The sequence below is a fragment of the Episyrphus balteatus genome, chromosome 3, assembly GCF_945859705.1.
Source record: "Episyrphus balteatus chromosome 3, idEpiBalt1.1, whole genome shotgun sequence".
NCBI classification, from domain to species: Eukaryota; Metazoa; Arthropoda; class Insecta; order Diptera; family Syrphidae; genus Episyrphus; species Episyrphus balteatus.
This window is the reverse complement of record NC_079136.1, coordinates 6,158,923-6,185,161: the sequence shown is the minus strand read 5'-3', so window position 1 is coordinate 6,185,161 and position 26,239 is coordinate 6,158,923. Positions and strand designations below refer to the sequence as shown.

The 26,239-nt window shown below is 29.3% G+C and overlaps 2 protein-coding genes across 2 annotated transcripts in view; one reads left to right on the top strand and one right to left on the bottom strand.

The window, feature by feature from the left end:
* Positions 1-26,239, top strand: part of LOC129914006 (pyrokinin-1 receptor) — a 219,961-nt gene that overhangs the window by 180,852 nt on the left and 12,870 nt on the right. The window lies entirely within an intron of this gene.
* LOC129914005 (stage VI sporulation protein D) overlaps positions 26,136-26,239 on the bottom strand; it is a 208,497-nt gene continuing 208,393 nt past the window's right edge. Inside the window, exon 9 of the mRNA XM_055993028.1 lies at positions 26,136-26,149. The gene's annotated coding sequence lies outside the window, so the exon portion shown is untranslated. The remainder of the gene's footprint in view (positions 26,150-26,239) is intronic.

Sequence of the window (26,239 nt, the reverse complement as noted above, 5' to 3'; positions counted from 1 at the left end):
CCAAGTTCTACAAATAATTTAAATAATTTAAATTTATATCCCCGATTGAAAAAAAACGTGGTCGAAAATTTACTGACCGCAAAAATTTTACAATCAAATTTTAATTATCAGAATCATTGGAAAGTTCTGGTATATCTAATTGTTTTTAATGGTAAAAACTTTTTGTTTACGTTGCGGTCTTGAATACAAATTGAGACAAAAAAAAACTCTAAAAAGTGTATTTAGTCTATTTTGAATAAAATAATCGTATTATTAATAGTCGGAGAGGCGACCGTCGAGTTACTTAGCTCATAAGGTTAGAGGTTAAAATTGGTGTCAAATGAAAGATAAGTTGATACTGAAAATAAAAAAATAGTAAAATAATATAAAGAACGTAACCCTACAAATGTGGCAACCCCATCCAAATGAAAACAACACTGACAAAAATCTTCTTTGAACAAAACAGTATAACTTTTTATGCACTAGAAAGCTAAACTATACGCCATATTTTAGATAATACTCCCTTCTATCTAAAAAATGTCGGGTGCCACCTAGCAAATGCAGACACGTACTCGGCAACCCTACTCAAATGCTAAAAAACGCAAAAATCACTTGTTTTTTGGCATTTGAATAATTTTGCCGAGTACTTGTCTGCATTTGCGGGGTGGCACCCGACATTTTTTAGATAGAAGGGAGTATTATCTAAATGGCGTATAGTTTAGCTTTCTAGTGCATAAAAAGTTATACTGTTTTGTTCAAAGAAGATTTTTGTCAGTGTTGTTTTCATTTGGATGGGGTTGCCACATTTGTAGGGTTACGTTCTTTATATTATTTTATTATTTTTTTTTTACTATTTTGGCTTTCGGTTGGCTTTTCAAATTTTTTTTCTCTGGCCAAACAACAAAGATATGAATGTATTAGTTATGTGACAATTTTTCCTTTCAAATAGGGTTGCCACATGGAAGTTCCCATTTTAGAAGTAGCAACCCTATTTTTTTATTTTCAGTATCAATTTATCTTTCATTTGAAACCAATTTTAACCTCTAACCTTATGAGCTAAGTAACTCGACTTGGTCGCCGCTTGGACTATAAAATTTAACAAAATTTTCTAAAAACACATTTTTGGATTTTTGAAGTGAAAACTTCTTTAGTATCGTAGTGATTTGAAACAAGATGAAACGAAAAAGCGACACGAAAAATCAATTGATCATAACTTTTTTAATAGATAGATGAATGAAATTTATACAGTAGATAGGTAATTAAATAAATTATTATAATTGTGCAAAATTTCAATTAATTTCATATTCAAAATTCTGAGATAACGGTGAAAAGATGTTCTTTTTCTAAACACGTTTTATCTTTTAATCTAGAGCACATAACAAATTTATTTAACTTTAATACGCATGCTGATAATATTACCTTTCATTTAATATATCACACATAACGGTACGTGCTCTACAAGTTATAAAATCATTAAAATTATTAAAATACCTCAAAACACCTGTGAAGACTTGTTGCCGATGACCAGCCAGCAGTGTAGAGGAAGCACCGTAATCTCAGTTTGAAAAATTTTACTTTTAAAAACTTCTTACTTTTTTTGTAGGCATGGTAGAAATATGATTGAAACGTCATATAAAAGGTGAAATAATAATGATATAAAATTTATTATAGGTTGTCTTTTAAAAAATGGATTTAATGGCGTTAGAAGAGAAAAGAGATTGATTGTTTTGCTTTTTTATGAAAACTAATTGGGTTAAAAAAATACTAGCTCTTTTTGTAGATGTTGTATAGACATGGTCGATATAAATATTTTGAGGTAAAACAATAATCTTTCAGATGGTATAAAATTTATTGTAAGTTGTTATACAAAAAAGTGATGGAATAAAAAAAAGTTATATTTTTTCGATTTTTTACTTGCTCTATAGGGCAAGTATTGGTTTCGTGTAGAAAAAAAAATCGAGGTTTTAATTAAAACCAACATTACGATGATGGAGAAGATCAAAAAAGTGGTTTTCGTCATGCCGTCCGTCGGTCTGTGCGTCTGTGCGTCTGTGCGTCCATCTGTACATCGAGCTAGGGCCTAAACGGGTGGATGGATTTGCTTGAAACTTGGTACAGATGATTTTTACGTAATTCTCTAGGTCAGTTTTTTTTATTTTTTTAATATCTCCAATTTAACGCATATCTCCCATATAACGTTTTCGAGGTATTTCAAATTTCTCGAAAACGGCTCTTACGATTTCGTTTAAATTTGGTGTGCGCAGTACTCTTATTAATTCCAACAAAACTGCGTTTTTAGTTTTTCTCAAAATATGCCAAGAGCGGAAATATGGCGTTGCCGTTTTTCAAAAATTGACATGTTTTTTAAGTCCATATATTTCATCAAAGCATAAATCAATTTTTTCAAAATTTACAGACATCATAGGTATTGAAGTGTAAAATGTAAAAAAAAATTAAAAAAAAAAGTTTTTCAAAAAATTTTTAAAAAATTGAATTTTTTTAACTTTCGATTTTTTTTTTGTTTTTATTTTTTTTTTTCTTCACAAAATCTTAAATTTCCAATAGATATTTAAGATAAAGATGCTTTGAACCACAAGAGCAAGTACGTGCGACCCAGTCGTGCATTTTATTTTAATTGATTTTTAAGGTTTCATTTTTTTTTTAATATTTCATTTTTTTTTTTTTTTTTCTTGAAAAACAATTTTTTGAAAACGGGTTTTTACGTTATTATTATTCAAATAATATCTTAAAAATGGCATTCCATTTTTTTTTGTTTTTTTTTTTTTTTTGAAAAATGTTAGAAAATTTCTAATAAAAAATAATAATAAAAAATAATTTAAAAAAAAAACGGATCGAACGGTTTTCAATTTTTTTTTTTCTAAAAATTCCTTTTTTGCAAGAGTTTAAATGGGATTTTGTTTAAATTAATTATAAAGACAGATTTTATTTTAAACTACTTATAAAGAAATTCCTTTAAAAAATAATCAATTTATTAATTTCACCTAATGTTGTCCAGTAAAAAGTTTTAACATAAGGGTGACTTTCATATTTTTAATAAAACCATCGATATAGATATTGGGCCTGGGTCTTCCATTTTTTTTTTTTTTTTTGTGAAAATTGTTCCCAACTTATTTTTTTTTTTTTTTTTTTCTAAAATTTCTGAATAATTAAATTTTTATATTAAATTTTCTCTATCATTTTGTGCATTTTTGAACGTTGTTGGATCACGTTGTTGAATTTAAAAAAAATTCAATTTAAAAAGTGTTAATTCTATTAGTCTAGTTAATAGGAATGTGACATAAAATGGGCAAAATAGCAACAAAAGACTTTAGAATCGATTTTTAATCAGTGCTTAACAGCATATCCAAAACCGGACGAAATCCAACATTTCCATGAGATAAACATTTCAATATGATACGTGTGGGCTTTAAGTTTAAAATGGAACATAGGAATGGGTATTGTGAACGCGTTCACCCAATAGGTAGAAGACAATTTGAACCAGAGCTGTTTTGTTTTCTTGATTTGAGATAGTAATCCGGCCACTTGCTAAAGTAATCCATGACTACAAGAATATATCAGTTTCCACTGCATAGTTTTGGGTAAAGGAGTTTTCTCGAAAGGTTTATTCCTGCATTTTATTTTTGGAATTTTCTACCTTTCGTTTGGTTACAGCACAAGTACCTAAATATCACATTTTTGGCATCACTTTTGGACGTCGTTCGCCTCTTGCATGTACTAATGAATCGTTGTCGTATCATACGAAGTGTGCCCTATTTTGCCAAATATGTATGCATTGAGAGAGCTGTGCTACCGCTTTGTTTGGTTTCCATAAGGACCTTTTTACATTATCGTGATTTTACTCAGTTAGTGAGTGTGTTACGAATCTTCTGGGCGTTTTCTTGAATTCTTACGTCAGTACCATTATTTTTATTATGCCTTCCCGCATGTTATTTTTTGTTTAAAGCTGTATTTTACTTGAACTCAGCCTCCATGTCTCGGATATACTTCACAAATAAGAAATACAAAATTTTGTATTTTCACATTTAAAATTCCAGGCCTCAACAATAAGTATAAACAAGTTATGAAGATATTAAATACGTGCAAGACGCGACAAGAGCCCGAGTTTCGTTAATTATGGTGTTGTTTTGTGTTTTTAAATGTTTACATTATCTTTTATTCGCTTGTAAATCCACCTTGAAGGCTCCTTAAAAATTTTATATTTAACTTATGTGTTTGTTTACATTTTTTTTTTTTTCACAAAAATATAAATTCAATAATCTTGAAATGCGAAGAAAATTCTTTTGCATAATGAAATGTATGATCTAAGACAATAATAAGGGGCCTAAGAATTTGCATAAATAAAAAATACTCCAGACACCAGCTTTTTTTCCTTCTTACTGAAAAGGCTTTTTTTCCAGCATCTGTAAAAAAACGAAATCAAGTTCTAACACCATTATCAACATCATCAGAAATAGTAGCAGCAGCAGAAGCTCATGGAAAACGAAACGAGTCATGAATTTAAATGGAAATTATCAATTAAGAATGGAAATTTCTACTTGATATATTCAGATTCTCTCATTTTTATTACATATGCAGGAGATTCTTAAAAAAGGACAGGGCATATGTACATACGTAACATGAACTAAATTTAAGAGACTTTTGCATATTTAATACGAAGTTCAATTTAAATTTCAAATGAAATATTAAAATAGCGGAGAATGTGTGAAAATAACTTTTTTCATTTTTCAGTTCTAAGACATTTCATTTCAATTAAAATTTTAAAATAAAATTTCAGGCCAAATGTCGGAATCAGGATGAAAGTTTCTGGTGACATGTCAATCTAGCTTTTACCGTTAAAAAAAATCAAAAAAAAAAAATGTTAAGTATTGTATCATTTTCAAACTTCTTTCGAATTGACATTTACCTAGTACCTACATGTTTTTTTTTATCACATTCATTTTAACTGAAAAGTGAAAGGATTAATTCTGTTATTCAGGGAACGCAATTTAATTATTTAATAACTGATTATCGAATTATGGATAATTTTAATTATAAATTAAAATTCCATGTCACTAATTTATCAGGAAATATGTTAAGATATTCCTCATAGGAATGTACCTAATCAAAACTAGTGCAAAGAGATTAGATGAGAAAAAGGCTACTTGTTGTATTATTCACGTGCAATAGAATTTGTTCAGTCCAATAAGGATTATTTCTCGGAATGGATAGTATAATAAGCTTTCATTTTTGTTAACATCCTTGTTTGTATATTCTCACTAAATTTCAAAATAACTGTCGACGTTAAAATTTAAAAGGTCATTGTGGTGTATGAGTAACATGTGGATCGGAATCAAAACCCATTTTATCAACTTTTAGAGACAAATCAAGGGAAACAAAAATTCAATGATTCTGTGGTCTTAGCTCATATGGTTAGAGATCTCAAAGAAATATAAGTTGGTTGATACTGAAAATAAAAAAAAAAAAAAAAATTACTGGAAGTAGAATCTTCTATATGAATCGTTTATTTCAGAAACAACATAAGTCCATGAGCACTAACTTTTCAGGAGCAACAAAAAACTGTTTTTTATGTTAAAATTCCACAACACTTCAAATTTAGAGTATGCCGAGTTATAATCTAGTTATAGACGCATTTAAAAACCTTTTTTTCAAGTCTTAGATGGTTTTTAAGCCTTTAAAGTCGCTGGACTTATGTCGTTTCTGAAATAAACGAATTTTTGTTGGTAAAACTTTTGTTTTTATCTAGCTATAACTTTTGAACCCTGCTTCTGATTTGAATGAATAAAAAAGCAGTAGAAAGAGTAAATCTTTACATTTTTACTGATGTATAACTTAAAGGCTTGCCTGCCATGATGGCTGCCATGTCAGGGGAAAAACGACACATGTCCACTTTTTGCATTAAAATAAACTAATGATGAGGTCTTGTAGTATTTACTGAGCACTATCTGATGGCATCCTTACTTTTATAAAACAAATTTTAACCTTGCTCAAAAAAATAACATAACTTTTGAACTATGAGTTCATTTTTAATGAATTTAATATATAGATAGAGTAATTCCTTACCTTTTTATAGATATATAACAAAAGGGCTTGCGAGTAAAGATTGCTGCTAAAATAATTTAAAACTGGTAACTGTTGCCACGGTGTGAAATATTTCCATATACTATTTTGAACCCTTTACTTTCAGTTTTCGTATTTTGGGGGGTTTAACATACATAATTTTTTCCAGAAGATGAATAACTATACCTACTAGACTGGGCCAAAAAAATAAAATATTTTTTTTTTAAAGTTACTTCGAAAATCTTGTTCAGGATGATGAAAAAAAAATTTGGTGAAAATTTGAGCCGTTAAAAAAAATTTTAAGAGGTCTATCATCGGTGTTTTTTATTTTTATACATGATATGATGTTTTACAACAGAACTGCTAGACGATCAAAGTAAAAAAATGTCTGTTCATTTTTTCTTATATAAAATTAAATTTCCTACAAAAAAGATCTAAATGAAAATTTTCGTCAGACGAGCCGTATTCGAGTAATTAAGCTTTTTAAATCGAAGTGTTTTTTGAATTTGCCTGTTTCACTTTGGAATTTTGTGATGAGCAAATAAGTGAATAGAAAAATAAAACCTCGACAGATTCTTATAGGAAATTTAATTTTCTACAAAAAAGGTCTTGTAGTAATTTTTACTAAATTGAGTTTTGAAGAAGTTATTCACGATTTAAATCGAGAAAAAAATTAAAAAATCAATTTTCAATTTCAAAATTTTTTAATTCACTGAAAATTCAATATTTTCAAATTAGCAAGATGTTTTCTTGCAGGGAATTAAACGTTCTATAAAAAGTTCCTTGGCAGCAAATTAATTGCTTTAACCGTTTAGAAGATAATCGTATTCAAATCGCAAATGCATACTTGTCATAAGAAAACTATTGAAATCAGTGGGCATTGGTTTTGATACGAATATCTTCTTAACGGTTAAAGCAATTAATTTGCTGCCAAGGAACTTTTTATAGAACGTTTAATTCCCTACAAGAAAACATCTTGCTAATTTGAAAATATTGAATTTTCAGTGAATTAGAAAATTTTGAAATTGAAAATTGATTTTTTAATTTTTTTCTCGATTTAAATCGTGAATAACTTCTTTAGAACTCAATTTAGGGAAAATTACTCTGAGACCTTTTTTGTAGAGAATTAAATTTCCTATAAGAATCTGTCGTGGTTTTATTTTTCTATTCACTTATTTGCTCATCACAAAATTCCAAAGTGAAACAGTCAAATTGAAAAAACACTTCGATTTAAAAAGCTTAATAAATTACTCGAATACGGCTCGTCTGACGAAAATTTTCATTTAGATCTTTTTTGTAGGAAATTTAAAAATGAACAGAAATTTTTTTTACTTTGATCGTCTAGCAGTTCTGTTGTAAAACATCATATCATGTATAAAAATAAAAAACACCGATGATAGACCTCTTAAAATTTTTTTTAACGGCTCAAATTTTCACCAAATTTTTTTTTCATCATCCTGAACAAGATTTTCGAAGTAACTTTCAAAAAAAAAAAATATTTTATTTTTTTGGCCCAGTCTAATACCTACATAAATGAGAAATATCCAAAAACAATTTTTTAGGAAAAATGGAACTATGTTGTTTCTGAAATAAACGATTCAAAATTAAAATTAATAAAACAATCTCAGGAAAGTATGCCTAATGCCTATATAATATGGTATTCATATCATAAAAAAAGTCTATAAGAAATCTTTTCTAAAAAAAAAGTATAATTTTTATTTTTTAACACACTAAAAGGCTAAAACATACACCGAACTTTAATTGACACTCTTTTCTTTCTAAAAAATGTCAGACGCCATCTCTAAATTAAGAGCAATTACTCGTCAACCCTACTCAAATGCTTAAAAAAAATCTAAAAACAAGCACTATTCTGATCTTTCAAATGGTGCAAAAATTGTTTTTCTAGCTGCTATACTTCGGATACTATGAACATATGTTTCTTAATAAATTTATAAAAACAAGAATATTGGAGCTTTGAAATTAAATTTTCAATACGCTCATTTTACATTTTTACTCTTATAATTTTTTCACTATAATTTTTTCAAAAATCTCACAAAATATCAATTGCACTTCCACATAATGTTGCATTTGAATGTAACCTTTTTTTAAAGGTTTAAAAGTCCAAACAGAGAACACTTTTTGACTTTCTTGTTTAAAAAAGAATTTTTAAAATCGTTATCTGTTTACTGCTAAATAAATGAAAACAAAAATCAATTTTCTGATAGCAAAATTAATTGTTGTAATAAAATAATTGAAAGCTATTTTGTTGGGTAATTGAATGTCAAATAAAATTTGTCAACTGTCTTAAAGCGGTGGGAATCTTCAAACCGTAAAAATGTATAGGAATATGTATAAAAATTTAAAAAAATTGATTTAATATTGCCACCGCTTTAAGACGGTTCACAAATTTTATTTGACATTCAATAACCCAACAAAATACTTAAAAATTAAATATCTTTCAATGATTTCATTACAGCAATTAATTTTGTCATCACCAAATTAATTTTCTTGATGCCAATTTAAAAGTCATTTTGATTTTTTTTTTAATAAAATTGGAGCTTATTTGTCTATGCTCTTATTAAATTTGATTTTTCTTCGAATTTGTTAAAGTCTATTTCGCTTTGCATAAGAAATCTTTTGAAGTGGTCATAAAAATATTTTGTTTTTGGTTACAAAGTTAAATCAAGCAATCACTAGGGTCTTTATTTTGGTCACTGGGGAAACTTAATTGAAATAGAGATGAAATATAAAATAAAAGTTACAACGAAGAAGTTTTTTATTATTTAGGTACGATGATTTACAAAGTTTTGAAATTTAAAACAGTCTGGCACAGATAAATTTATTTATTGGGCAATTTCTTGTCTCAGTAAAAAATACACATAAATCGATAAAAAGGCAATGATGAGTAAAAAAAACCACCCAAACAACTATCAAGTATGACCTTGAGTCGATTAAATTGAGTCTTGGACCCTGAACACAATCAATCAGGAAGTGTTGGTACTTATGTACCTATCTCAATTTTTTTAGGACTACTTTACTGTTCTTAGTGCCTACTGAAAAAAAGACTCATAAAATCTCTGTTCAGTACTCGTACTTACCACAAATTGTCCTCCAAAAATATATCTCAGCATTTACGATTTATCTATAATATTCAATCGAAGTTGCTGTTAAATATTTTTATCATAAAAAATGTAACGCATCAAAAATTTACGACTTTTTGCCTAAATTTATCATCTATAAGACTATCGACTTTTTTGTTTGCATTCCAAATGATTAAACTTAACTCCTTTTTGATTATGACTATGACCCAACTCATGCAGTAAATCCTGACCTTAAAGTCAAAGTTCACTAAGCTCATAAAAAACTACCAAGCAGGTGCAAAAAATGTTGCAGACTTCTGTTTTCTGTTTTTTTTTTTTCATGATATTGAATTGTTTGACTCTTTATTCAAATACCATAGTCGGGAGAAAAAAAAATCAATGCTCAATTTCATGAAACAAAAAGTTTGAAAATGAAGGGCTTCACTCAAGCAAATCAACTTGACAACACACAACAGAAATATAAAAGAAATCAAATAATCGAATATTGTTTCGAAGAAATCACCAATTTCACAAATTCGTCTGACAAATGATTTTGTGTGATGATAGATGACGATGATGATGCGTTTAAATGTAATAAAATACTCTTGAATAATGTGGTTACAAAAAAGGGTGTTTTTTTTTTAAGGTACTCTTTTATTCCACAGAGAACTCTAAAAGACCAAGAATTTTATCGAGTTTATTCCCAAAAAATATAACACTGCCCAAAGGAGAATGTTTCGTGTTTATTTTTTCAATAGGAATCGAAGATAAAAAATGTTCTATACATAGTAAATATAAGGGTTACAAGCATTACGAACCCTAAGGTATCGGAACGGAAGCCATAGTCATAACATAACATTTTAAGAGAACCTGCCCAATGTACGTGTTTTCCTAGTTTTGGTGCCAACAGCAGTTGATCATATTTTATATATTTTTTTTATTTGGCATCGAATGAAAAAATGTGCATTCATGTTATTCATCGAGAAATTGTTTGGTATTTTTCCTATAAAGAGGCGACTTATCGCTGTAATGTGGTATGACATTATTTTTTATATTTTTATTCTGGAATCCTTAGATGAAGGATAGTACAATTTTAAATTCTTTTTTGGTATAAAGTGAAAAATAGTAACGAATTCTTATAGAAGAATTAAATTTAAGCTTTTTTTTTACTAGAGACACCGAGACAAAAAAATCAGCTACGAATTAGGTAGACGCTTTACAGGATTGTGTATTCGAAAGCCGAAAATCACTAAAAAATTTAACTTTTTTTTAAGCCACAAGAACAAAGATATACTTTTCTAGAGGTTTTTGATGTGCTGAATTCGAATCTGAAGTCAGAAAATTTTGATTGGCCTCCGTTTTTGAAATATAACCGTTATAAAATGCAAAAAAACGTAATTGTGGATGTTTTCGAGGTTCTGTTTTTATGTGGGGTAGTTCATTATTAACACATTTTTAACGGTGATTGTAAGAACATTATGTTCTTCTTTCAAAAACTGTATAAATTTTCCCGATATCACCACAAGAACCAAAATACAGGGTGTCCCAAAAGTAATGGATTAAACGAAATATGCTGATAGACCAACTTAAGGGCTCTCAGAATTTGGTAACTTGTTCATCCCAAATCCTTACGGTTTTCGATTTAATGCAGTTCTTGTGAAATTTCGAAAAATCCATACTTGGCAACAGTATTTTGCTTCCTACGCCCATAATTGATTTTTGTTTTTAACAATTCTTTCACTAGAATATTGCCAAATATTTAGGAACAATTAATTGATCAAAATATTTTTTATTTTATACGCCATTTCGCTGAAAGTTAATTAACAGTTCCAAGTTTTAAAATAACTCAATTTCTTACTTTTATTTCAGAGCAACACCGCGAAAAAAATTTTCATGGTGTGGCAATGGTTTATTAATTTAAAAACTTGCCCTGTTTTTTTTAGTTTTCAAAAATGTATAAAAGTTTCAAAAGTTGCAGTTAGATCGAAAAATATTACAATTTGAATTCAACAAAACAGGGTTTTTCAGAACAAAAAACAAGCAATATTTCGTTTGATCCATTACTTTTGGGGCACCCTGTATACTTTTCTAAAGGTTTTTGGGCTGCTGAACGACCCTAAGCAAAAAAGAGTTAGTAAAAATACAAAATCATTTCAAATTAAAAAAAAAAAAAATATTTCTTCAGCTTCGTTAAAACTGCTTAAAAAAGTGTTACAAAAAGAAAACTGCAAGTATTTACTTAATTTCGATAAGGATTGTATAGCATTTATTCAAAAGTTTTAAGTCACATTATTTGCACATTGTCCGCATGCACTGTGGCGTATACGTGCTTTTTTTGGCTTTTTTTTAAACCGTATATGCAAGAGTAGGGGAGAAGAAGGCGGTTGACCAGGCTAAGAAATTTAGGTTCATGCAATCTTTATAATCCTTTTTTTGAATAGATGAATGTTTTTGAGTATTATTATAGGTATGTAACAGGCATAAGAAGTAGGTATAACAGCAAAAAACAAACACTGTTCCAGTGTTCCTCTTAGAACTAAGAATTCCATCAAAGAGAAAAATATTGTTCTTTTCAATTAATTTCATATCCAAAATTATGAGATAACGGTAAAAAGATGTTCTTTTTCTACACACGTTATATCTTTTGATCTAGTGCACATACAAATTTGATTTAACTTTAAAACGCATGCTGATAACCTAACCTTTCAATTGATATATCACAATCAACTGTACGCTACAAGTTACACAATCTTAAATTGAAAAACTTGAAAAATACCTCAAAACACCCGTGGAGATCTGTTGCCGATGACCAGTCACCAGTGTAGGAAGTACCGTAATCTCAGTTTGAAATTTCGACATGGTTAGCTTTCAAAAATTCTTTGTTTTTATTAGGCATGGTAGAAATATGATTGAAGCGACATATACAAGGTGAAATAATAAGCTTTCAGATGATATAAAATTTATTATAGGCTGCCATACAAAAAATATGGATTTAAAGGTGATGAAATAAAAAAAAGGTAGATTTTTTAGATTTTTTTTTTTTTATTTTTTAAGGTTTCACTTCTACCACGTGTGAATTGTACACATGACTTTTTTTTACACGAAAACGTTTTGCGGTATATAGCAAGTAAAAAATACTTTTCTTGGGACCTATTACATTTTATAAGGCTTTTTGAACATAGTAAAATGGCAAACTTTGTGATGAAGGAATCTACAGTTTAACTAAAATTTTACTTAAAAACAAAACACCCTCTTCAAAATCATGATATTACACTTTAAAGGTGGGGTATGTAGCTTTTACGTCTATAAAACCAAGTATCGTTTCTTTTTTAAGATGTAAGTATATATCTAATGCAAGGTCGTCTACAAGATGTTATTTGGAAATAATTTTTATCAGAAGCCTTTAGCTACACACGCATTTATAAAACGTTTTCATGTTAAAGCTAGAAGCAGTCATCGTCAAACCCACATGTACTATACAACTAACATTGATTTTTCCTTTCTATAGCTTGATATGTGGGAAACAAAGTATGTACTTATTTTTTTCCTTGACTTCATAAAGACGATAATACTTTTCTTTAAGCATTTCTAGAAAAAAATGCTTCACGACATCACACCATCACCATCAACCCTATGTTAGACACAATGCTTAGAGGGTATAGCTATAACTTCTTGTATAACTTTCTGGATGTGTCATATCGAATTTCCCACACTGAATTAATGAGCTATTTTGTTGGCTTCTGAATCTGTTAGCAAACAAATTGATAAGAATAAGACTAATTTTTTTGTCTTTTTCTTGTTGTATAATGACAATTTCTTAGCAATTGAAGAACTTATAAATGGTATGCTATAGTCTAGGGGGTGAATTTGCTTCTAAGTTTCTGTAAATTCCAAGGCTCAGACAATAAAAGCATTTTCTCTCAAAAATAATTAGAAACGAAAAAGATATCCAAAAGCTAAACATACACAAATCAATCAATAATGAAGTTACTTCCTTAAAGGACTTTCATTCTATTAGAATAAAAAAAAAAACATTCTATAGTCAACACATCTTTCCTGACTATTACCAATTGCGTTGATTAAATTTTGAACATGTGAGATGTGAGTATAGCGTATTCGGGTTTCTATTGCCCAATAAAAAGTCGTAAAAAGTTATTATGTCCTGCCCAAATTCTTAAGTTACATGCGACTTGATGCCAATGACATATCATTATGTAAGTTTAACTTTTGTTTCGAGTTCATCGACTAGTTATTCATTCTGTCTGTAGAAATCAAGGATAAATTCAAAACAAGGACTATTTTTTCAACATCAATTTCTGTAATAAATATGCAATTGTCCATGGGTTAATTAGATAGTGTTAAGTACATTTTGTTGTTCATTACAAATCATTATTGTCATTAATCAATCCACATAAATCCATAAAAGTGAAATTAATATGTTATTGTTCTTTAATTGATGTTTTTTTTTTTTTCAAAAATGATTAAGTCTAGATGTTTCATAAATTATTTGAAATTTTTGCCTTGATGGTTTGTTAGTTAATTGATATTGGCGTGTAAATCAAATGTGTTTTTGACACCATTTTACAAACTAATAACTATAACGCTTGCAAGACATTTTGACATGTGACTTTCAGTTTGTCAATGCCATAACGAATTGGTAAGCAAATTTATCATTTTGTACTGAACAAATACAGTTTTTTTTTAACTTCATTTGCATGGATCTATAAACATTTACTTTAATTTCTACTTGAACGTCAAGTTGTAGAAGCTCCTAACCCAATATTCACCTCCTCTATCAATCTCATTTCAAAGTTGTCTACAAGAGCAGTTAGAATTTTTTAAAGTCAACCATGTGGAATTTCCAGACTGAGATTACGGTACTTCCCACACTGGCGCAAGTTTCTTGATTTAACATTGTGTGGCTTGTAGTTAGTCTAGCGTTATGTGTGATATATCAAATGAAAGGTAATTGTATCAGGATGATCATAAATGTTTAATCAAATTTCTATCTGCTCTTGGTAAAAAGTTATAACCTGTTGAATTCTGAAATTTTATTTTACCGTTTTCTCAAAATTGTGTTTACGAAAATGATTGAAATTTCGCACACATATATTCGTAGTCATGGTCTATCATTACTCCATATATAATATTCCTCTATCTATTAAAGAAAAAAAATTAAAAATAAAAAACGTTAAAAACGGCCAAAAAACCTATTTTTCTCCGTATTCAGTCAAAACTCTTTTAACGATTCCAATTTTTTGCACATGTATGCGCATTGATCAGCTTTACATATCTTATAATAGCTTATAAAATTTGAGATTTTTGAACGCTCAAAAAAAAAGCTAAAAATCAAAAACTACCCAAAAATAAAAATAGGTATTTTTCAAAAATTCATATTTCGAAACGCAGAGTGTTGGAAAAAAATCCGTATCAGACGCCTAATTTTTTTTCCTTCATCTTTCACCTGGCACCTTTAGAATTATCAAAAAAAATTTCCCCTACCCATAATCAACATTTTGTCATACCCACAACACCTGATCAACGTTCAAACAAAACGTTATAGCGGAGTTCCAAGATTTTTTAAAATTTTTTCTTAAATGCAGTTATCTTTAGATCAGTCTCCTCTATCTATGGCAAAACAAATCAACTCTCTACGACCACGCGTTTAGATTTTAGCCCAAATTTCATCTTTCCATTTTACCCCTGTTTACCCTATTAAATGACGGAATTTTTAAAAATCCTTCATTTAGATTAAGCTTTAGGTTATTATCTTTCAAGTAAGCTATAGAAAATTTTTGTATCTCTAATAGTTTATTTTTAATTTTGAATTTAAATTTTTTGCCGCACTGCGAAAGTGCGACAGTGTAACGTTAGAAAATGGCGTCACTTTTTTGTGGTGGCTGCCATGGTTATCACGTCAGAAATGTTTGCCAAATTTCATGACAATTTTTTTTTAATGCCTATTTTATCTATTTTAAGCTATCATATAAAGAGATTGTGAGTGATATTAGGTCGATTGATTTGAGAGTTCCACAGGGATCTGTTTGCAGACCAATTCTCTTTTACATCTAATCAACTTCTAGCCAATGGAATCATGATGCAACACAAGACATTAATAAAACACAGAAAGACATATCAGATAAAGAACAATTTCCAGAAAGAACACATGACAACAGCACGTAGTTGTTTTGACGGTCCCCATCTTTTAACTAACATTGTTAAGTAATGGTGCAATTTTGTGCTGTATCGGGAACCGGTGCCTTATCAGAAATAAAGCCGCTGTCGGTTTTAGCTTTAGAGCAAAAAGTTAGCTGATATGAATTGCGATTTAAGTTTGCTGGGGATTTGTTCAATCAAAAAAACCATTATCATTCATATTTCTATATGTTTAATGAAATGTAAACTGAATTTGGTTGTATTTAAATTTTGAGAAATAAATAAAACTCACTTATTAAAAAATTTTAAAAAAGAAGGAAAAGGTTAGCTCTGTTTTCTTTGCTTGAAATAAAACCACTGACAAAATTGGAGCCTCCAGTCCAAATCAATATTGCAGAAATACACAACTTTTGTACGTCCCTCTCTTAATGTCTTTCAGCATAGCATAGAACATCTGCAATTTCAAAAACAGCTTACTAAAGAACAAGCTCAGTTATCCACTCTACCCCAACCAGGGGCGGACTGGCCCACCGGGCAACCGGGATTTTTCCCGGTAGGCCCTCGGGCAAGAAGAAAATTTTTAAAAGCACTTGAAATTCTATTTTGTAAAAGAAAACTTTCTCATAAAATGCTAGGTTGCTAGTCAATATAAACATATTGTGGCCTCCTATAAATCTTTCGAGGTCCACAGAATTATTTTTGTGGCCCTTTTATTAAATGTAGGCTCTCTATACATATTTGAAGGCCCACCGAATTTTGTTTGTTGCCCTTTCATTAATTGTAGGCCTTCTATAGATCTTTGAAGGCCCACCGAATTTTGTTTGTGGCCCTTTAGTCAATGTAGGCCCTCTTTCGATCTTTCAAGGTTCACAGAATTATGCTTGTGGCCCTTTTAGTAAATGTAGGCCCTCTATACATCTTTGAAGGCCCACCGAATTTTGTTTGTTGCCCTTTCATTAAATGTAGGCCCCCTATAGATCTTTGAAGGCCCATCGAATTTTGTTTGTGGCCCTTTAGTCAATGTAGGCCTCCTTTCGATCTTTTAAGGTTCACAGAATTATGCTTGTGGCCCTTTTAGTAAATGTAGGCCCCCTACAGATCTTTGAAGGCCCACCGAATTTTGTTTGTGGCCCTTTAGTCAATGTAGGCCCTCTTTCGATCTTTCAAGGTTCACAGAATTATGCTTGTGGCCCTTTTAGTAAATGTAGGGGGCCTCCTATTGATCTTCCGAGGTCCACAGAATTATGTTTGTGGCCCTTTTATTAAATGTATGCCCCCTATAGATCTTTGGAGGCCCACCGAACTTTGTTTGTGGCCCTTTAGTCAATGTAGGCCTCCTTTCGATCTTTCAAGGTTCACAGAATTATGCTTGTGGCCCTTTTAGTAAATGTAGGCCCCCTATAGAACTTTGAAGGCCCATTGAATTTTGTTTGTGGCTCTTTAGTCAATTTAGGCCCTCTTTCGACCTTTCAACGTTCACAGAATTATGGTTGTGGCCCTTTTAGTAAATGTAGGCCCCCTATAGATCTTTGAAGGTCCACGGAATTTTGTTTGTGGCCCTTTAGTCAATGTTAGCCTCCTTTCGATCTTTCAAGGTTCACAGAATTATGCTTGTGGCCCTTTTAGTAAATGTAGGCCCCCTATAGATCTTTGAAGGTCCACCGAATTTTGTGTGTGGCCCTTTAGTCAATGTAAGCTTCCTATTTATCTTTCGAGGTCCAAAGAATAATTTTTGTGGCATTTTAGTCAATGTAGGCCTCCTATGGATCTTTCAAGGTCCACAGAATTATGTTTGTGGCCCTTTAGTCAATGTAGGCCTCCTATGGATCTTTTACAATAATAATTTGCCTCCACTTTAAAGTTCCTATCGATATGCATCCTTTTGAAATTTTTTAAATGAAAATATTGTAAAAAACTTATAGTATCGTTCATAACTGTAAGTGCTGCCGTTGTTTTTTAATAATTTTTTTTTTAAAGTATTTTTTTAGAAAATTTCCGTTCCCGCCTTTTTGATTTTCTTTAGTGTTTTTTTTTCGACTGTTTAGATACGCAAATTTTTTTCTGAATTTTTAAAAAAACATTATTCTTATAGGAAAAAAAACATTATTCTTATAGGAAATTTAATTCTCTACAAAAAAGTTTTAAATGCGATACATAAAAATTTTGCTTTGTTTGCGAGATATATTGAGAACCCCAAAACCGGGGCTTTTGCACCCCTATATTCAATTTTCACCCTCTCATTTAATAGCACTCCGCGGTTTTATCTTTATAAAATAGAATAAACAATATCATATGAGATCGTTTTTTTTATAAAATAATGTTTTAAATTGATAAAAATATGCTACTTGTAAAATTTGTTAAAGAAAAATGGCTTAAAAAGATCAAAAACAGTAGATTTTCAAAATCCATATTTTATCCAATTTTAGCCGTATTTAATTTTTGTGACCATTATGTTGAAAGATAAAGTAGTATTCTCTTTTCTCCTTTATATCTAAAAATGCTCAAATGATACAAAAAAACTATTAGTAAAAATATCAAAACTGTCGTTTTTTTCAATTTTTGAATAGTTTTTTCTTAAGTTTTTACAATTATTTAATTTGAAAAAAATTTTAAAGGATGCACATATCGATAGAAAATTTATTTATCTTCAAAACATTACTTGGTAAAAATTTTCAAATTTACAGTTTTTTCGTATGTTTCCATACTTTGCAGTGACTGCTTTTTGTTCCGTCAATTCCATTATAATCTTTGAACAACAACAACATCTTGAAGGTGCTACCACCAAGTGTTTTATGGCTAGAGTTACAGTACTGTTTCACGGATGCCAATCCGATCATCAGACTCCTTTTATTCCATTTTCAAGTGTGACGGAAGAAGTTTTTCAAATCAAATGAAAAAAATTACTAGACCAAGCACCACACACAAAACCTACGTTTTGGTAACCTTTCCAAAAAAACGTACTACACATGCAAAATTTAAAACGATGAGGATTCGAAAGATTTTGATTTTTTCTTTCAGTAAGAAATTTTTTTGTCAAAAATATACTTTTAAAATCTTTTTATACATTGCTCTTAAACATCTGGAGTGACCCAAAAAAATATTTTAGTGTTTGTTGCTTATTTATTCAGCTATCAGGGCCGGTTTTTCTGTTCAGATTGGTCGTTTATTACTCAAGATATTGCCCGAACTATGCTGGGAAAAAACAACGACAAAAAACTGAGAAATTATGTCTCGAAAACGTATCCGTTGTAATTTCTTCTAAAGTAATTTCCGAGACCCTTAGGTCAAAGCACGTAAGAAAATAAAATGCACTACTGCGTCGCACTAACTTGCTCTTGTAGTTAAAAGTATCTTTATCTTAAATATCTATTGGAAATTTAAGATTTTGTTAAGTTCGGAGAAAAAAAAATAAAAAAAATATAAAGTTAAAAAATTAAATTTAAAATAGAAACTTTTTTTAAATTTTGTTTTGCATTTTACACTTTAAAATGACAAGAAATACCTGCCTGTAAATTTTGATTTAAATTGGCTTATCGTCGGTGAAACCAGACAAGTGTGTAACTCCAAATTTTCTAAAAATTAGATTTGAATGCCATCTGTTAAACAAACCTGATATCTACCGTTTCTTAAACTGAGAATCCTCTGAAAGTTCATAGTTTTTATTTTATTAGCAAATTAGAAAATGAAAACTCATACAAATGATTTCAAAACGATTTTGTTTTTTTGCTCTCCTATAAAATTTGCTAAAATGGAGTTACACACTTTTCTGGTTTCACCGACGTTATGCTTTGATGAAATATAGAAACCTAAATAATATGACAATTTTTGCAAAAACGACAACGCCATATCGCTGGCTGAGAATTATAGGGTTGTATGTCAACTCACCTTAGGTTTGAGAAAATCGATCTCAAAGTTTTTTAAGGCTGGTTTTTGGATAAAATAGTTACATAGCAGTAAAGTATCGATGCAATCTTATAAAGGACCCTAAAAAAATCATAAAACCATGAAAAAAACATTAATTTCACCACAAAAAAGGATTCTATGAGCATTTTTAAGAAATGACATAGAACCTTTTTATGAAAAAATTTGTAAACAAATTTTAAAAAGGTTCTATGTTCAACATAGAACCTTATAGTTATAAAGAGCTTACATGTAATAAATGCATTTTATATGAAAAAAGTGACTTCATCGTGAAATAGGCTTTGATTTAATTTAATTTTATTCAAGTTTTGCACAAAACAGTCAAAATCTATTTTAAATAACAGAACAAAATACCACAAATCACGTTGTTGCATTTATAGAAAACAACAATTCCTCCTTTTGTTGAATTAGGTACACAGAAAAAAGACATGCTAAAAACATTTAGAATTTGTATTAAATCAATCGGATTTATGCATGCTTTTTTGCCAGAAAGACAGTCGTCTTAAAACAATCATCTACGGTACAAAATTTATGCCAAAAAAAATTTAAAGTTTGTTTAATCTTTTTATTTTAATAAGTACATAAAATTAATGAAAAATAATTTCAATCTTAGCAGGTATCTACACTTAAATTTTCTTAAGAAGAAAATTTTTATTAAAATGAAGTTCACTTTGATTTTAAAAATGTTTAAACAAATTTTACTTATTTTTATTAGAAATCTTATTAATTTAAGAGGATTGGATTTTAGAGGAGTATCATCTTGATTCTAAGTTGCTTATTTGTCTCCATGTATAACGTAAGTAAATTTGCTTCAAGTTAAAAAAAGTTTTATTCGATGAAACTATTAATAGAAATAAACTAATATAATTGTAAAGATGAATAACGAAGAGTTCACTACGGTTAGTAGAGTAAAATCTTGACCTTTGAAAAAAAATACTGAATTTTCCAAATACCACTAAAAATTAGTTAATTTTTTGTTTTTTTTTTGGGTACTAAGGTGACTTCTTTTATTTAAAGTTAAGGAATCTAAGTGTTTCTTCAACTTTTGGTTTATTAATACGAACTATGAAATTCCCAACCCTACCTCGATTATGAAAAAAAAGTTTTCAAAAAATCACTTCCAATTCTTGGCACACAAACAACATTATTTTAATTTAATTATGATGTAAGAATATATAGGTTATGAATTATTGCAAAAGTTAAGGTTGGATAGTACAAATTTTTTGGTTTAAAGAGTACATCCCTGTTGTTCAATACCAGCAAAAACATCAAAAGATCTTTTATTTTTACTTTAGTTAGAAAAAAGATCATTTCCATAAGATTTCATTTTGAAAAATTTGCGTAAAAAAGTTCTATGTAACTTAAATCAATGTATTTTTTTGTTTGAAAAAATCAGTAAAAAGGTTCTATGTTGCAATTTGAATAACATAGAACCTTATTATATTAATACATGTATGTGAAATCATGAAAGTTGTATGTCTTTTTTACCTGTGCCGTCGACATTAATTGTTTTCTAATTTTTTTTTAAATTTTATCTAAAAGCCGTTGAAATTACGAAAATTTTGGTGTATAAAACTCATTTTTTGTATATTGTATGAAATACATCCTTATAATTCTCAGCCAGCGATATATCCGTTTTCAGAATTTTTTGAGAAAAACTAAAAATGCAGTTTTGTTAGAATCCAAAAGACTATTACGTACACAAAATTTCGAGAGCCGTTTTCGAGAAAATTGCGATACCTCCAAAACGGTATATTGAAAAAAAAAACGGGTCTTTGGAACTAGGTAAAAATCATCTGTACCAAGTTTCAAGGAAATCCATCTACCATCTACCCGTTTACGCCCTAGCTCGTAGGACAGACCGACGACGGACGGCATGACGAAACCCACTTTTTTTATCTTCTCCATCATGGTAATGTCGGTTTTGATTAAAACCTCAATTTTTTTTCTACACGAAACCAACACTTGCCCTATAGAGCAAGTAAAAATAGTGGGATTGAGTGTCCATTTTGGCTATAAACCAGTGCAATTAGAAGTGTTATAGTTTCAAAAGTTTGTGAAATACCTATATTAAATAAAATACACTACTGGGGTCCCACACACTTGCCCTTATGGTGAAAGTAACTCTGATGTTAAAGAATTTTACTGAACAAAATTAAATATCAAAATTAAAATTTGATATTTTTAAGGAATTCTATAAGTAGTCAAAATAAATAAAATCTGTTTTTGTAATTAATTAAACACCGTTTTAAATGATCTTTTACACAAAACTAAGTACCTATGCTATTTGATATCTTCCATGAAAAGGAACTTTCAGAAAAAAATTCCGAAAATCGTTAAAGCCGTTTCATAAAAAAATAATTTTTTATATATAAAATTTTTCTAACATTTTTCAAAAAATATAGTTGGTATGCCATTTATAAGAAATAAAAAACGAAACTACGATAAAATTTATCAACCCGTTTTGAAAAAATCGATTTTTCAAAAGACAGGTAGGTACCGTTAGTTTTGGCCCTAAAAAAAATTTCAATTTGTCCTGCAGGAAATCACCCAAAACTATTAACTACCAAGTTTGAAAAAAATCGCTCCATTAGTTTAGGTTAGGCTATAACTCGTAGTACTTAAAGACGGACAGACAGACCAGAATAGCGGGACCCACTTTTTTAGCATACTCTATCAACTTAATGTCATGTCTGATTGTTATCTCAAGTCCGATTATTTTTTCGAATCCTTAACTTGCCCTATAGCGCTATAGTACCAATATCGCAAGTAAAAATGTCAATTTGTCCCCAACTTTCGAGACAAACCGGGACCAGTTATAAAATTGAGTTTAATATAGCCACGGAAATCGTTAGAACATCATTTTTAAGATAATTTCATTGTGAATAAGACTGTCTTTGGCCATTTTTGGTTAAAATGAGTAAAAATGGAGCTATTAAATATAAATGGTACCAACCTCTTTTCCAAGATGGCGGCTGCTTTCGACATCCTACCATCCCAAAAGATTGACTTTTATGATGAGGACATTCATCCAAATACATTCCACGAAAAAAATTTAGTCCTGCGAAAAATGCGATTTGATTTAATAATTTGCCTGGGCTATAATATCATTCTAAAACGTTGTGTTGAGATCAAATAATAATAATAACATTCTACATTAGTCAAACAAATTAAGATATAGGTTTTTTTCGATTTCTATTTGTATTTTTGGAAGAGGTGGACAATTATGAAAAGTGACATTCGATATATTGATATATAAAGGCCTTATATATGATATATAAAAAATACATATTTTCTTTTGACTAAACTGAAAGTAACACCCACTTAACGTTTTTTTTTTTCTTTTTAAAAATTTGTTTCTTTTTTTTTTTTCTTTTACAAAATTTTAAAAGTGAATTATGTATTTGTGGCCCTTTTCCTTAAAGTCCCGGGAGGCCCTTTGACCCCCAGTCCGCCCCTGACCCCAACGGATTTACGGATGTGCACTTTTTAAACTTGGAATTGGAATAGAAAATGACTTAGAGGAGTTAAAAAATTAATTTTTGCGCAACAAATTTTGTTTTGCAAATTTACAATTTCTAGAAAAGAAAAAAATTAAAAAATTCAACTTTTTTGAAAATTTTGACCGTTACATATGAAATTGAGTCTTATTTTAGCGGAATATTGTGCAAAAAGAAATTTTTTAATTTCGCATTTTTTTGGATTTTGAAAGGTTACTTTTGAGCTATGTTTTTAAAACAAAATCTTGAATATTTCAAAAACGGTTCGAGCTACAAAATTGGGGCTTGTATCAAAAATAATGTATTCAAAAGCTACAATTAATGGAAAAAGAAAAAACTTAAAAAAGTGATTTTTTAAAAAAGTCTCCACTGACTCGTCAAACCAGAAGTGCACTTCTGAAACTTTAAGTTGCAATAAAAAATGACCGGGTGAAGCTAAAAAATAATTTTTGCGCAACAAATTAGCATTTAATTAGCTACAATTTTGGGCATAAAAAATATTAATTTTCTTATTTTCGTCCGCTAACTTCAGTCTTATTTTAGCGGAATTTTAAATAACAAAAAAAACTGTTCAAGCTACAAAAACCAAGTTAATGTAATTGAAAAGCATTTAAAAAGCTACAAATTTGAAGGTCAACTAAACTCATTAATTTCAATCATTTCAGATTTTGTCCGCTAACTTCAGACTTATTTTAGCGGAAAATTCAATTATTCAAAAACTATGCGAGCTACAAATTTTTGGTTTGCGCAACAAATTAGCATTTAATTAGCTACAATTAATGAGATAAATTTTTTTTTGATTCCGCCACAAAGTGTCCGCTAAAGTAAAGGACGTTGGGTTGTTTGTATAGACAAAGATTCTTCGAGGAATGTTCGAGAAGAACATTTTTGGAAATACAACGGCTTCAAGGACTAAGTTCGTTGATAATTTGACATTGACGTAGTAGTCTACAAACAGACAAATAAGAAAATCCTACTCCTACTAGAAGTTTTAAGGTCTCCCTTTTCTTCGCAACATCACAGTAATTGACTATACACAACAAGATTTTCTTCAAGAAAAAAAAAATATCTTCTAATTTCAAATTTTACATCCCTAAAATTAAAAAAAAATCCCATTGACTGATTTCTTAAAAATTCTAACACTTTTAATTTAGCCATTATTTTACTCAAGAAGTGCGAATTAAAAACATAAATTGATGCACATTGTACAATGTACAGGCACAAGTGTTATAAAAATGATGCTTCTTCAAACTGATTACTTTCCTTTGCAAACACACACATGGTCGAAAATATATTTCCAATTTAGATAATTTAAAATCGTAAAATCAATCTTCCTCAAACCCATTTGTTGAAACTTATATCAAAACCTTTATCCATCCATTCCCCATAATCTCAATGGATTTGATTTATTTTAAAATTTTCTTTTCTTTCTTTTTATTTTCGTTTGGATTTTTTATTTTATTTTTAGGAATAAATCAAGTGGCGTATAAATTCCATTGTATTCTTATATCAAAAAAAAAGGATCTCTTCCATGTTAATGCATGAAATCGATGGGTGATGGTGAGACAATACGTAAACCTGAATAAAGTTATTTTCATACTTTCATTTGTTTGATTGATTTCAATTTGACGAATTGATTTGTATTTTCAATTTAGTTAAACAATACAAATATGTATAATGAGATAAGATAAAGCTTTAATATTTAAGTTGATGTAGGGTTTGACCTTAAATGACGAAAAGTGGATTCTACTGAAACCCCATTTATTTTTTTAGGTGGGTTTTGAGCGTTTCGTCTGTGAGAATATTTTTAGGGAAGCTTTTGAAACACGAGTTCCAAATAAACACAGAATTCAACTCTATTTCGAGGACAAATAAACTTTGTTTAAAAAAGTTTATAATATTCGTGGGTTGTGGTCGCTAAATAGGTACAAACTTAAACTTTTATTGCCATGTGTTCTGGGTTTTTAACTTACCTTTTCATCAACTCAAAAGATTAATGCAATATTTTACACAACTTGTTTGGAAAGTTTTGAAAAAAAAAAAAGGAATTTACCCCCTTAAATTACTCTGCGGATTAATTTCGTACGAAATATAAAGTTTATAGTCAAATTATGGTTTTTTTTGTTTTTGTTTTACTTTTTTAAAAGTTTGTTGAAGATGAAAATAGTTTCAATTGCATTTACGATTAAACGTTATAAAACTGGATGACGACTTAACGTGATAGCAGGGCTGATCACAAAATGTGAGTCAAAAGTGTATATGAGAACTTCAGAAGCAGGAAATCTATAGAGGCCTTTTAATTTAAAAATAAAATCTTCTATCGAAAACATACATTTTGGTTGAAAAATAAGTGTTTTCAGTGCTTTTTAACATTTGAGTAAAGTTGCCGAGTACATACCCGTATTTTAAAGACACCCCACAATTTTTTAAAAAATATAGAGTATCAGCTATAGTTGAGTGTGTATCAGCTAAGTTACATAAGTGTGTATATATTAAAAGTGTACGAAAAATCATGCTATTTTTGTTCAAACAAGATTTCTTTCTTTTTTTTAATAGGGTTACTATATTTGAAGTGTAAGCCTTCAAATTCCTTCCTTAAATAATGCATGTTAATTTTTGTCATTGTTTAAACAATTGTTTCATTGTCTTGAGGTTCCAACAGGAAGAACCCATCAGGCGGCGCACAATTGGGCAAAATGGCAAAAAGGTGGCATTAAATCAACCAAATGAGCTGGACACTTGAAAATTGGAACAAATCCTACTTATACAAATTTTAGTTCATACCCAAAATTTCGAATGGCCACGTCCATTTTTAGGGTTACCACTAATACATTTTTTTAAGATTTTCAAAATTTTCGGAAAATTCTCAACCAGTTTAATTAAAACTTTCAATGCCTTTTATAAAATAGTAATACAATTGCGATTATAAAAAAAAATTTTTAATATAGGGTTGCCAATTTTGAAATTTTGATTTTTTTTTTTTTATTATTTTATTACTATTTTTTTGAAATAAATTTATTCAATTAATTTTTTTTTTAATATTTTATTATACATAAATACCCATTTAATAAATGAACGAATTAAATAATTTAGATGTCTTTTTCACTCTCAATTTTTACTAAAAAAGGTGCATTTATAGAAAATGACGTCATCAACTAAAAATTAACAATTCACACAGGGTAGCAAAAAGTAGCAAGAAAACTTTTCATATTCTAAAACTAGACAAAACGCAGAACAAAATGACATATAAAACTTATTGGCGTTTTACACCGAACGCAACTAAATAACTAAACCTGTCAGAAGAGAGCTGGAAAAACACATTATTTTCAGGTTATTTTTCATTTTTGACTACGAATTAAAATATTTTGAATGCATATTTTTCATAAAAAGAAATTTATTAGAACTTACCCAAGCTTACTGGTTCCATTTCAAAAATATTCAACTTAGTACAAGTAATAAATAACAAACAGTACACAATTTACTGAAACAACCCAAAATGATAAAAAGTCGTAAAAATTCTACCCA